Source organism: Coregonus clupeaformis, unplaced genomic scaffold, assembly GCF_020615455.1.
Source record: "Coregonus clupeaformis isolate EN_2021a unplaced genomic scaffold, ASM2061545v1 scaf1963, whole genome shotgun sequence".
Classification (NCBI taxonomy): Eukaryota; Metazoa; Chordata; class Actinopteri; order Salmoniformes; family Salmonidae; genus Coregonus; species Coregonus clupeaformis.
The window spans coordinates 28523-42941 of record NW_025535417.1 but is presented as its reverse complement, the minus strand read 5'-3'; the positions used below and the strand labels follow the sequence as shown (position 1 = coordinate 42941).

The window sequence follows — 14419 nt, the reverse complement described above, 5'->3', positions numbered from 1 at the left end:
AACATGATCAAAGATGTTTTGACCCCACACATCAAAGAAACATGATCAAAGATGTTTTGCCAAGCAGTTTGTAAACTTTGTGCTTCGGGGTCTTTTTGATCCCAGAGGACAACAGAAGTTATTACATTAGTAAACACCCATAATTCAATCAAATTACTTCAAATTTGTTTGAATCATAAAGAGCATAGTATTAAACAACTACCGTTATTTTCAGACTAAAGATGTAACACAGAATTGATTGAAAATGTATACTGTATGCTTTATAAACCGTCAAACCAGGCGGGTCATTTTTTGACGCCAGAGGACAAAAAGGTGTGATTATGGGCTGTCATTAATAAAAATAAAATGATTCAAAAACAGCATCCTCACTAAACTTTTACAAATACCACTCAGTGATAAGTCAAATAGTCAAAATAATAATAGGTCAAAAATAATTCATTGTTTCATTGTAATTTTTACCTAAAAACAGGGTATAATTTTATGTAAACAAGGTCTATTGGCTCTAAATTCCAAAACAAATGAAAAAAATTCTAGTAATGGGTTGAACAGAAGTAAGACTAAAGATGTAACACAGAATTGATTGAAAATGTATACTGTATGCTTTATAAACAGTCAAACCAGGCGGGGTCATTTTTGACCCCAGAGGACAAAAGGTGTGATTATGGGCTGTCATTAATAAAAATAAAATGATTCAAAAACAGCATCCTCACTAAACTTTTACAAATACCACTCAGTGATAAGTCAAATAGTCAAAATAATAATAGGTCAAAATAATTCATGGTTTCATTGTATTTTTACTTAAAAACAGGGTATAATTTTATGTAAACAAGGTCTATTGGCTCTAAATTCCAAAACAAATGAAAAAAATTCTAGTAATGGGTTGAACAGAAGTAAGACTAAAGATGTAACACAGAATTGATTGAAAATGTATACTGTATGCTTTATAAACAGTCAAACCAGGCGGGGTCATTTTTGACCCCAGAGGACAAAAGGTGTGATTATGGGCTGTCATTAATAAAAATAAAATGATTCAAAAACAGCATCCTCACTAAACTTTACAAATACCACTCAGTGATAAGTCAAATAGTCAAAATAATAATAGGTCAAAATAATTCATAGTTTCATTGTATTTTTTACTTAAAAACAGGGTATACTTTTATGTAAACAAGGTCTATTGGCTCTAAATTCCAAAACAAATGAAAAAAATTCTAGTAATGGGTTGAACAGAAGTAAGACTAAAGATGTAACACAGAATTGATTGAAAATGTATACTGTATGCTTTATAAACAGTCAAACCAGGCGGGGTCATTTTTGACCCCAGAGGACAAAAGGCGTAAGGCATTTGGGAGGACAACACGAGGGTTAAGGTACCCCCACAATACAGTTCTGGAGGTCAGTCTCTGATCCTCCTTCTTCAGATATGTCCTTGTTTTCAGATACCCCCACAATACAGTTCTGGAGGTCAGTCTCTGGTCCTCCCTGTTCAGATATGTCCTTGTTTTCAGATACCCCCACAATACAGTTCTGGAGGTCAGTCTCTGATCCTCCCTCTTCAGATATGTCCTTGTTTTCAGATACCCCCACAATACAGTTCTGGAGGTCAGTCTCTGATCCTCCCTCTTCAGATATGTCCTTGTTTTCAGATACCCCCACAATACAGTTCTGGAGGTCAGTCTCTGATCCTCCCTCTTCAGATATGTCCTTGTTTTCAGATACCCCCACAATACAGTTCTGGAGGTCAGTCTCTGATCCTCCCTCTTCAGATATGTCCTTGTTTTCAGATACCCCCACAATACAGTTCTGGAGGTCAGTCTCTGATCCTCCCTGTTCAGATATGTCCTTGTCTTCAGAGTGGATCATGTACGTGTCTCTCTGTCTGTCCTCAGGTGTGTGAGTGTAGTAGAGAGGCTGACTGCTGACTGAGGAACTGATCTGAGACACCATGGTGGATCCGGTGGACAGCGCGCTGGCGGCCCAGAGGCTGGGGGCCCCAGAGAGTTTGGGGTGTCTACCCTGGAACCAGGCCAGCGGCCCCGAACCACGGCCCCAGGACGACAGGTCTCTATCCGGGTGCAGCTGCTGGACGACGTCACGGAGGTCTTCCACGTATCAGTGAGTACAGGAACCAATGCTTTGGACGATGTCTGTAGTTCCCAGGCTCTGGCACCAATGCTTTAACACTGGAGGATAGATCCTTCCCATTCTCTTGGCTGAGTCCTATTAGCTCTGGCACCAATGCTTTAACACTGGAGGATAGATCCTTCCCATTCTCTTGGCTGAGTCCTATTAGCTCTGGCACCAATGCTTTAACACTGGAGGTTAGATCCTTCCCATTCTCTTGGCTGAGTCCTATTAGGTCTGGCACCAATGCTTTAACACTGGAGGATAGATTATTAGGTACACCACCCCTACAGACAGACAGTCACGTTCTATAATATACACTGAGTGGCCAGATTATTAGGTACACCACCCCTACAGACAGACAGTAATGTTCTATAATATACACTGAGTGGCCAGATTATTAGGTACACCACCCCTACAGACAGACAGTCACGTTCTATAATATACACTGAGTGGCCAGATTATTAGGTACACCACCCCTACAGACAGACAGTCATGTTCTATAATATACACTGAGTGGCCAGATTATTAGGTACACCACCCCTACAGACAGAGAGTCATGTTCTATAATATACACTGAGTGGCCAGATTATTAGGTACACCACCCCTACAGACAGACAGTCACGTTCTATAATATACACTGAGTGGCCAGATTATTAGGTACACCACCCCTACAGACAGACAGTAATGTTCTATAATATACACTGAGTGGCCAGATTATTAGGTACACCACCCCTACAGACAGACAGTCACGTTCTATAATATACACTGAGTGGCCAGATTATTAGGTACACCACCCCTACAGACAGACAGTCATGTTCTATAATATACACTGAGTGGCCAGATTATTAGGGTACACCACCCCTACAGACAGACAGTCACGTTTCTATAATATACACTGAGTGGCCAGATTATTAGGTACACCACCCCTACAGACAGACAGTCATGTTCTATAATATACACTGAGTGGCCAGATTATTAGGTACACCACCCCTACAGACAGACAGTCACGTTCTATAATATACACTGAGTGGCCAGATTGTTAGGTACACCACCCCTACAGACAGTGAGTCATGTGGCCGTGGCTTGCTATACAGATGTACATTGTAGTCATGTATCTCTGTCAACGGTACAGGCTGGTGGCATTGGTGTAATGATGTGGGAAATATTTTGATGCCAATTGAGCAAAGTTTCCATGCCCCAACAATTTCAGGCTGTTCTCGAGGCAAAGGAGGGTCCGACCCGGTACTAGGTGGGTGTACAGTGAGGGAAAAAAGTATTTGATCCCCTGCTGATTTTGTACGTTTGCCCACTGACAAAGACATGATCAGTCTATCATTTTAATGGTAGGTTTATTTGAACAGTGAGAGACAGAATAACAACAGAAAAATCCAGAAAAACGCATGTCAAAAATGTTACAAATTGATTTGCATTTTAATGAGGGAAATAAGTATTTGACCCCCTCTCAATCAGAAAGATTTCTGGCTCCCAGGTGTCTTTTATACAGGTAACGAGCTGAGATTAGGACACACTCTTAAAAGGGAGTGCTCCTAATCTCAGTTTGTTACCTGTATAAAAGACACCTGTCCACAGAAGCAATCAATCAATCAGATTCCAAACTCTCCACCATGGCGAAGACCAAAGAGCTCTCCAAGGATGTCAGGGGACAATATTGTAGACCTACACAAGGCTGGAATGGGCTACAAGACCATCGCCAAGCAGCTTGGTGAGAAGGTGACAACAGTTGGTGCGATTATTCGCAAATGGAAGAAACACAAAATAACTGTCAATCTCCCTCGGCCTGGGGCTCCATGCAAGATCTCACCTCGTGGAGCTGTAATGTTGGTATGTGTAGGGTCTGGAGGTCTGGAGGTCTGGTGCTGCTGTAATGTTGGTATGTGTAGGGTCTGGAGGTCTGAGGTCTGGTGCTGCTGTAATGTTGGTATGTGTAGGGTCTGAGGTCTGGAGGTCTGGTGCTGCTGTAATGTTGGTATGTGTAGGGTCTGGAGGTCTGGAGGTCTGGAGGACTGGTGCTGCTGTAATGTTGGTATGTGTAGGGTCTGGAGGTCTGGAGGTCTGGTGCTGCTGTAATGTTGGTATGTGTAGGGTCTGGAGGTCTGGTGCTGCTGTAATGTTGGTATGTGTAGGGTCTGGAGGTCTGGAGGTCTGGTGCTGCTGTAATGTTGGTATGTGTAGGGTCTGGAGGTCTGGAGGTCTGGTGCTGCTGTAATGTTGGTATGTGTAGGGTCTGGAGGTCTGGTGCTGCTGTAATGTTGGTATGTGTAGGGTCTGGAGGTCTGGAGGTCTGGTGCTGCTGTAATGTTGGTATGTGTAGGGTCTGGAGGTCTGGAGGTCTGGAGGTCTGGTGCTGCTGTAATGTTGGTATGTGTAGGGTCTGGAGGTCTGGAGGTCTGGTGCTGCTGTAATGTTGGTATGTGTAGGGTCTGGAGGTCTGGAGGTCTGGTGCTGCTGTAATGTTGGTATGTGTAGGGTCTGGAGGTCTGGAGGTCTGGTGCTGCTGTAATGTTGGTATGTGTGAGGTCTGGTGCTGCTGTAATGTTGGTATGTGTAGGGTCTGGAGGTCTGGAGGTATGGTGCTGCTGTAATGTTGGTATGTGTAGGGTCTGGAGGTCTGGAGGTCTGGTGCTGCTGTAATGTTGGTATGTGTAGGGTCTGGAGGTCTGGAGGTCTGGTGCTGCTGTAATGTTGGTATGTGTAGGGTCTGGAGGTCTGGTGCTGCTGTAATGTTGGTATGTGTAGGGTCTGGAGGTCTGGAGGTCTGGTGCTGCCGTAATGTTGGTATGTGTAGGGTCTGGAGGTATGGTGCTGCTGTAATGTTGGTATGTGTAGGGTCTGGAGGTCTGGAGGTCTGGTGCTGCTGTAATGTTGGTATGTGTAGGGTCTGGAGGTATGGTGCTGCTGTAATGTTGGTATGTGTAGGGTCTGGAGGTCTGGAGGTCTGGTGCTGCTGTAATGTTGGTATGTGTAGGGTCTGGAGGTCTGGAGGTATGGTGCTGCTGTAATGTTGGTATGTGTAGGGTCTGGAGGTCCCGGTGCTGCTGTAATGTTGGTATGTGTAGGGTCTGGAGGTCTGGAGGTCTGGTGCTGCTGTAATGTTGGTATGTGTAGGGTCTGGAGGTCTGGAGGTCTGGTGCTGCTGTAATGTTGGTGTGTGTAGGGTCTGGAGGTCTGGTGCTGCTGTAATGTTGGTATGTGTAGGGTCTGGAGGTCTGGAGGTCTGGTGCTGCTGTAATGTTGGTATGTGTAGGGTCTGGAGGTCTGAGGTCTGGAGGACTGGTGCTGCTGTAATGTTGGTATGTGTAGGGTCTGGAGGTCTGGTGCTGCTGTAATGTTGGTATGTGTAGGGTCTGGAGGTCTGGAGGTCTGGTGCTGCTGTAATGTTGGTATGTGTAGGGTCTGGAGGTCTGGTGCTGCTGTAATGTTGGTATGTGTGTAGGGTCTGGAGGTCTGGAGGTCTGGTGCTGCTGTAATGTTGGTATGTGTAGGGTCTGGAGGTCTGGAGGTCTGGTGCTGCTGTAATGTTGGTATGTGTAGGGTCTGGAGGTCTGGAGGTCTGGTGCTGCTGTAATGTTGGTATGTGTAGGGTCTGGAGGTCTGGAGGTCTGGTGCTGCTGTAATGTTGGTATGTGTAGGGTCTGGAGGTCTGGAGGTCTGGTGCTGCTGTAATGTTGGTATGTGTAGGGTCTGGAGGTCTGGAGGTCTGGTGCTGCTGTAATGTTGGTATGTGTAGGGTCTGGAGGTCTGGTGCTGCTTAGGCCTCTCCACGCCTCTCCTTTTACTTCTGGGTTCAACGGGGAACAGTCAGGGCCTCATGGCAGCTTCTGTATCTGGGTTCATTCAAGACAACGGGAACAGTCAGGGCCTCATGGCAGCTTCTGTATCTGGGTTCATTCAGGACAACGGGGGAACAGTCAGGGCCTCATGGCAGCTTCTGTATCTGCGTTCATTCAGGACAACGGGGAACAGTCAGGGCCTCGTGGCAGCTTCTGTATCTGGGTTCATTCAGGACAACGGGGAACAGTCAGGGCCTCATGGCAGCTTCTGTATCTGGGTTCATTCAGGACAACGGGGAACAGTCAGGGCCTCATGGCAGCTTCTGTATCTGGGTTCATTCAGGACAACGGGGAACAGTCAGGGCCTCATGGCAGCTTCTGTATCTGGGTTCATTCAGGACAACGGGGAACAGTCAGGGCCTCGTGGCAGCTTCTGTATCTGGGTTCATTCAGGACAACGGGGAACAGTCAGGGCCTCGTGGCAGCTTCTGTATCTGGGTTCATTCAGGACAACGGGGAACAGTCAGGGCCTCGTGGCAGCTTCTGTATCTGGGTTCATTCAGGACAACGGGAACAGTCAGGGCCTTGTGGCAGCTTCTGTATCTGGGTTCATTCAGGACATCGGGAACAGTCAGGGCCTCGTGGCAGCTTCTGTATCTGGGTTCATTCAGGACAACGGGGAACAGTCAGGGCCTCGTGGCAGCTTCTGTATCTGGGTTCATTCAGGACAACGGGGAACAGTCAGGGCCTCGTGGCAGCTTCTGTATCTGGGTTCATTCAGGACAACGGGAACAGTCAGGGCCTTGTGGCAGCTTCTGTATCTGGGTTCATTCAGGACATCGGGGAACAGTCAGGGCCTCGTGGCAGCTTCTGTATCTGGGTTCATTCAGGACATCGGGGAACAGTCAGGGCCTCGTGGCAGCTGCTGTATCTGGGACAAACTGAGGTCTCTGTTGCTGACAGAGAGAGAGGAGAAGGTGAGAGTTTGATGCTCTATTAACAGATGAATCATCCTCCAGGACTGGAAATGAAGAACCCTGCTGTTGACTGTAGCTCTGCTAACAACACACTAACTTCTACAGCCTGGATAGAAGCTGTAGACTGTAGCTCTGCTAACAACACCTAACTACCACAGCCTGGATAGAAGCTGTTGACTGTAGCTCTGCTAACAACACACTAACTTCTACAGCCTGGATAGAAGCTGTAGACTGTAGCTCTGCTAACAACACACTAACTTCTACAGCCTGGATAGAAGCTGTGAGACTGTAGCTCTGCTAACAACACACTAACTTCTACAGCCTGGATAGAAGCTGTAGACTGTAGCTCTGCTAACAACACACTAACTTCTACATCCTGGATAGAAGCTGTAGACTGTAGCTCTGCTAACAACACACTAACTTCTACATCCTGGATAGAAGCTGTTGACTGTAGCTCTGCTAACAACATACTAACGTCTACATCCTGGATAGAAGCTGTTGACTGTAGCTCTGCTAACAACACACTAACTTCTACATCCTGGATAGAAGCTGTAGACTGTTGCTCTGCTAACAACACACTAACTTCTACATCCTGGATAGAAGCTGTAGACTGTAGCTCTGCTAACAACACACTAACTTCTACAGCCTGGATAGAAGCTGTAGACTGTAAGCTCTGCTAACAACACACTAACTTCTACATCCTGGATAGAAGCTGTTGACTGTAGCTCTGCTAACAACACACTAACTTCACATCCTGGATAGAAGCTGTTGACTGTGGCTCTGCTAACAACACACTAACTTCTACAGCCTGGATAGAAGCTGTGCAGACTGTAGCTCTGCTAACAACACACTAACTTCTACAGCCCGGATAGAAGCTGTAGACTGTAGCTCTGCTAACAACACACTAACTTCTACATCCTGGATAGAAGCTGTAGACTGTAGCTCTGCTAACAACACACTAACTTCTACATCCTGGATAGAAGCTGATTGACTGTAGCTCTGCTAACAACACACTAACTACCACAGCCTGGATAGAAGCTGTTGACTGTAGCTCTGCTAACAACACACTAACTTCACAGCCTGGATAGAAGCTGTAGACTGTAGCTCTGCTAACAACACACTAACTTCTACATCCTGGATAGAAGCTGTTGACTGTAGCTCTGCTAACAACACACTAACGTCTACATCCTGGATAGAAGCTGTCGACTGTAGCTCTGCTAACAACACACCAACTTCTACAGCCTGGATAGAAGCTGTAGACTGTAGCTCTGCTAACAACACACTAACTTCTACAGCCTGGATAGAAGCTGTAGACTGTAGCTCTGCTAACAACACACTAACTTCTACATCCTGGATAGAACCTGTAGACTGTAGCCCTGCTAACAACACACTAACTTCTACAGCCTGGATAGAAGCTGTTGACTGTGGCTCTGCTAACAACACACTAACTACCACATCCTGGATAGAAGCTGTAGACTGTAGCTCTGCTAACAACACACTAACTTCTACAGCCTGGATAGAAGCTGTAGACTGTAGCTCTGCTAACAACACACTAACTTCTACAGCCTGGATAGAAGCTGTAGACTGTAGCTCTGCTAACAACACACTAACTTCTACAGCCTGGATAGAAGCTGTAGACTGTAGCTCTGCTAACAACACACTAACTACCACATCCTGGATAGAAGCTGTAGACTGTAGCTCTGCTAACAACACACTAACTTCTACAGCCTGGATAGAAGCTGTAGACTGTAGCTCTGCTAACAACACACTAACTTCTACATCCTGGATAGAACCTGTAGACTGTAGCTCTGCTAACAACACACTAACTTCTACATCCTGGATAGAAGCTGTTGACTGTAGCTCTGCTAACAACACACTAACTTCTACAGCCTGGATAGAAGCTGTAGACTGTAGCTCTGCTAACAACACACTAACTACCACATCCTGGATAGAAGCTGTTGACTGTAGCTGTTGACTGTGGCTCTACCATCCATTAACTCCAGCCGAGGAGAAGGAACAGCCAATTAGAGAAGAGGTTGTTTTCTCTCACAGCACTGTGATTGGCTCTATATGTATTGGATGGTGGTCTCTAGGTGGAGGCTAGTGTGGACATTGGAACTGAACCTGCCTTCAGCTCTATGTGTATTGGATGGTGGTCTCTAGGTGGAGGCTAGTGTGGACATTGGAACTGAACCTGCCTTCAGCTCTATGTGTATTGGATGGAGCCATAGCCACAGGCCCTGTTTGACCTGGTGTCTGTTCTGTCTGTAACCTGGTGTCTGTTCTGTCTGTAACCTGGTGTCTATTCTGTCTGTAACCTGGTGTCTGTTCTGTCTGTAACCTGGTGTCTATTCTGTCTGTAACCTGGTGTCTGTTCTGTCTGCAACCTGGTGTCTGTTCTGTCTGTAACCTGGTGTCTGTTCTGTCTGTAACCTGGTGTCTGTTCTGTCTGTAACCTGGTGTCTATTCTGTCTGTAACCTGGTGTCTGTTCTGTCTGTAACCTGGTGTCTGTTCTGTCTGTAACCTGGTGTCTATTCTGTCTGTAACCTGGTGTCTGTTCTGTCTGTAACCTGGTGTCTGTTCTGTCTGTAACCTGGTGTCTGTTCTGTCTGTAACCTGGTGTCTGTTCTGTCTGTAACCTGGTGTCTGTTCTGTCTGTAACCTGGTGTCTGTTCTGTCTGTAACCTGGTGTCTGTTCTGTCTGTAACCTGGTGTCTGTTCTGTCTGTAACCTGGTGTCTGTTCTGTCTGTAACCTGATGTCTGTTCTGTCTGTAACCTGGTGTCTGTTCTGTCTGTAACCTGGTGTCTGTTCTGTCTGTAACCTGGTGTCTGTTCTGTCTGTAACCTGGTGTCTGTTCTGTCTGTAACCTGGTGTCTGTTCTGTCTGTAACCTGATGTCTGTTCTGTCTGTAACCTGATGTCTGTTCTGTCTGTAACCTGATGTCTGTTCTGTCTGTAACCTGATGTCTGTTCTGTCTGTAACCTGGTGTCTGTTCTGTCTGTAACCTGGTGTCTGTTCTGTCTGTAACCTGGTGTCTGTTCTGTCTGTAACCTGGTGTCTGTTCTGTCTGTAACCTGATGTCTGTTCTGTCTGTAACCTGGTGTCTGTTCTGTCTGTAACCTGGTGTCTGTAACCTGGTGTCTGTTCTGTCTGTAACCTGGTGTCTGTTCTGTCTGTAACCTGGTGTCTGTTCTGTCTGTAACCTGGTGTCTGTTCTGTCTGTAACCTGATGTCTGTTCTGTCTGTAACCTGGTGTCTATTCTGTCTGTAACCTGGTGTCTGTTCTGTCTGTAACCTGATGTCTGTTCTGTCTGTAACCTGATGTCTGTTCTGTCTGTAACCTGGTGTCTGTTCTGTCTGTAACCTGGTGTCTGTTCTGTCTGTAACCTGGTGTCTGTTCTGTGTGTAACGTGGTGTCTGTTCTGTCTGTAACCTGATGTCTGTTCTGTCTGTAACCTGGTGTCTGTTCTGTCTGTAACCTGGTGTCTGTAACCTGGTGTCTGTTCTGTCTGTAACCTGGTGTCTGTTCTGTCTGTAACCTGGTGTATGTTCTGTCTATAACCTGATGTATGTTCTGTCTGTAACCTGGTGTCTGTTCTGTCTGTAACCTGGTGTCTGTTCTGTCTGTAACCTGGTGTCTGTTCTGTCTGTAACCTGGTGTCTGTAACCTGGTGTCTGTTCTGTCTGTAACCTGGTGTCTGTTCTGTCTGTAACCTGGTGTCTGTAACCTGGTGTCTGTAACCTGGTGTCTGTTCTGTCTGTAACCTGGTGTCTGTTCTGTCCGTAACCTGGTGTCTGTAACCTGGTGTCTGTTCTGTCTGTAACCTGGTGTCTGTTCTGTCTGTAACCTGGTGTCTGTTCTGTCTGTAACCTGGTGTCTGTTCTGTCTGTAACCTGGTGTCTGTTCTGTCTGTAACCTGGTGTCTGTTCTGTCTGTAACCTGGTGTCTGTTCTGTCTGTAACCTGGTGTCTGTTCTGTCTGTAACCTGGTGTCTGTTCTGTCTGTAACCTGGTGTCTGTTCTGTCTGTAACCTGGTGTCTGTTCTCTGTAACCTGGTGTCTGTTCTGTCTGTAACCTGATGTCTGTTCTGTCTGTAACCTGGTGTCTGTTCTGTCTGTAACCTGGTGTCTGTAACCTGGTGTCTGTTCTGTCTGTAACCTGGTGTCTGTTCTGTCTGTAACCTGGTGTCTGTTCTGTCTGTAACCTGGTGTCTGTTCTGTCTGTAACCTGGTGTCTGTTCTGTCTGTAACCTGGTGTCTGTTCTGTCTGTAACCTGGTGTCTGTAACCTGGTGTCTGTTCTGTCTGTAACCTGGTGTGTGTTCTGTCTGTTCTGTCTGTAACCTGGTGTCTGTTCTGTCTGTAACCTGGTGTCTGTTCTGTCTGTAACCTGCTGTCTGTAACCTGGTGTGTGTTCTGTCTGTTCTGTCTGTAACCTGGTGTCTGTTCTGTCTGTAACCTGGTGTCTGTTCTGTCTGTAACCTGGTGTCTGTTCTGTCTGTAACCTGGTGTCTGTAACCTGGTGTCTGTTCTGTCTGTAACCTGGTGTCTGTTCTGTCTGTAACCTGGTGTCTGTTCTGTCTGTAACCTGCTGTCTGTAACCTGCTGTCTGTAACCTGGTGTCTGTTCTGTCTGTAACTTGGTGTCTGTTCTGTCTGTAACCTGGTGTCTGTTCTGTCTGTAACCTGGTGTCTGTTCTGTCTGTAACCTGGTGTCTGTTCTGTCTGTAACCTGGTGTCTGTTCTGTCTGTAACCTGGTGTCTGTTCTGTCTGTAACCTGGTGTCTGTAACCTGGTGTCTGTTCTGTCTGTAACCTGGTGTCTGTTCTGTCTGTAACCTGGTGTCTGTTCTGTCTGTAACCTGGTGTCTGTTCTGTCTGTAACCTGGTGTCTGTTCTGTCTGTAACCTGGTGTCTGTTCTGTCTGTAACCTGGTGTCTGTTCTGTCTGTAACCTGATGTCTGTTCTGTCTGTAACCTGGTGTGTGTTCTGTCTATAACCTGATGTATGTTCTGTCTGTAACCTGGTGTCTGTTCTGTCTGTAACCTGGTGTCTGTTCTGTCTGTAACCTGATGTCTGTTCTGTCTGTAACCTGGTGTCTGTTCTGTCTGTAACCTGGTGTCTGTTCTGTCTGTAACCTGGTGTCTGTTCTGTCTGTAACCTGGTGTCTGTTCTGTCTGTAACCTGATGTCTGTTCTGTCTGTAACCTGGTGTGTGTTCTGTCTGTAACCTGGTGTCTGTTCTGTCTGTAACCTGATGTCTGTTCTGTCTGTAACCTGGGGTTTTCTGTTCTATTCTGTCTCTCCACAGCAACGTGCCCCGGCCAAGGCTCTGTTTGACCTGGTGTGTGTCCATCTGAACCTGTCTGAAGGAGACTACTTTGGGCTACAGTACCAGAACCCCAGGAGGATGATGGTGAGACAGCAGCACTGTGTTCTTTATAACTAACTAATTAACCCCAGGAGGATGATGGTGAGACAGCAGCACTGTGTTCTTTATAACTAACTAATTAACCCCAGGAGGATGATGGTGAGACAGCAGCACTGTGTTCTTTTATAACTAACTAATTAACCCCAGGAGGATGATGGTGAGACAGCAGCACTGTGTTCTTTATAACTAACTAATTAACCCCAGGAGGATGATGGTGAGACAGCAGCACTGTGTTCTTTATAACTAACTAATTAACCCCAGGAGGATGATGGTCAGACGGCAGCACTGTGTTCTTTATAACTAACTAATTAACCCCAGGAGGATGATGGTGAGACAGCAGCACTGTGTTCTTTATAACTAACTAATTAACCCCAGGAGGATGATGGTCAGACGGCAGCACTGTGTTCTTTATAACTAACTAATTAACCCCAGGAGGATGATGGTCAGACGGCAGCACTGTGTTCTTTATAACTAACTAATTAACCCCAGGAGGATGATGGTGAGACGGCAGAACTGTGTTCTTTATAACTAACTAATTAACCCCAGGAGGATGATGGTCAGACGGCAGCACTGTGTTCTTTATAACTAACTAATTAACCCCAGGAGGATGATGGTCAGACAGCAGCACTGTGTTCTTTATAACTAACTAATTAACCCCAGGAGGATGATGGTCAGACGGCAGCACTGTGTTCTTTATAACTAACTAATTAACCCCAGGAGGATGATGGTGAGACTGCAGCACTGTGTTCTTTATAACTAACTAATTAACCCCAGGAGGATGATGGTGAGACGGCAGCACTGTGTTCTTTATAACTAACTAATTAACCCCAGGATGATGATGGTCAGACGGCAGCACTGTGTTCTTTATAACTAACTAATTAACCCCAGGAGGATGATGGTGAGACGGCAGCACTGTGTTCTTTATAACTAACTAATTAACCCCAGGAGGATGATGGTCAGACGGCAGCACTGTGTTCTTTATAACTAACTAATTAACCCCAGGAGGATGATGGTCAGACGGCAGCACTGTGTTCTTTATAACTAACTAATTAACCCCAGGAGGATGATGGTCAGACAGCAGCACTGTGTTCTTTATAACTAACTAATTAACCCCAGGAGGATGATGGTCAGACAGCAGCACTGTGTTCTTTATAACTAACTAATTAACCCCAGGAGGATGATGGTCAGACGGCAGCACTGTGTTCTTTATAACTAACTAATTAACCCCAGGAGGATGATGGTCAGACGGCAGCACTGTGTTCTTTATAACTAACTAATTAACCCCAGGAGGATGATGGTCAGACGGCAGCACTGTGTTCTTTATAACTAACTAATTAACCCCAGGAGGATGATGGTGAGACAGCAGCACTGTGTTCTTTATAACTAACTAATTAACCCCAGGAGGATGATGGTCAGACGGCAGCACTGTGTTCTTTATAACTAACTAATTAACCCCAGGAGGATGATGGTCAGACTGCAGCACTGTGTTCTTTATAACTAACTAATTAACCCCAGGAGGATGATGGTCAGACAGCAGCACTGTGTTCTTTATAACTAACTAATTAACCCCAGGAGGATGATGGTGAGACAGCAGCACTGTGTTCTTTATAACTAACTAATTAACCCCAGGAGGATGATGGTGAGACAGCAGCACTGTGTTCTTTATAACTAACTAATTAACCCCAGGAGGATGATGGTCAGACAGCAGCACTGTGTTCTTTATAACTAACTAATTAACCCCAGGAGGATGATGGTGAGACGGCAGCACTGTGTTCTTTATAACTAACTAATTAACCCCAGGGAGGATGATGGTGAGACAGCAGCACTGTGTTCTTTATAACTAACTAATTAACCCCATGAGGATGATGGTCAGGACGGCAGCACTGTGTTCTTTATAACTAACTAATTAACCCCAGGAGGATGATGGTCAGACAGCAGCACTGTGTTCTTTATAACTAACTAATTAACCCCAGGAGGATGATGGTCAGACGGCAGCACTGTGTTCTTTATAACTAACTAATTAACCCCAGGAGGATGATGGTGAGACGGCAGCACTGTGTTCTTTATAACTAACTAATTAACCCCAGGAGGATGATG

The 14419-nt window shown here is 45.9% G+C and overlaps 1 pseudogene; it reads left to right on the top strand.

Annotated features, from left to right (window-relative positions):
• Positions 1-14419, top strand: part of LOC123487989 — a 49239-nt pseudogene that overhangs the window by 21603 nt on the left and 13217 nt on the right.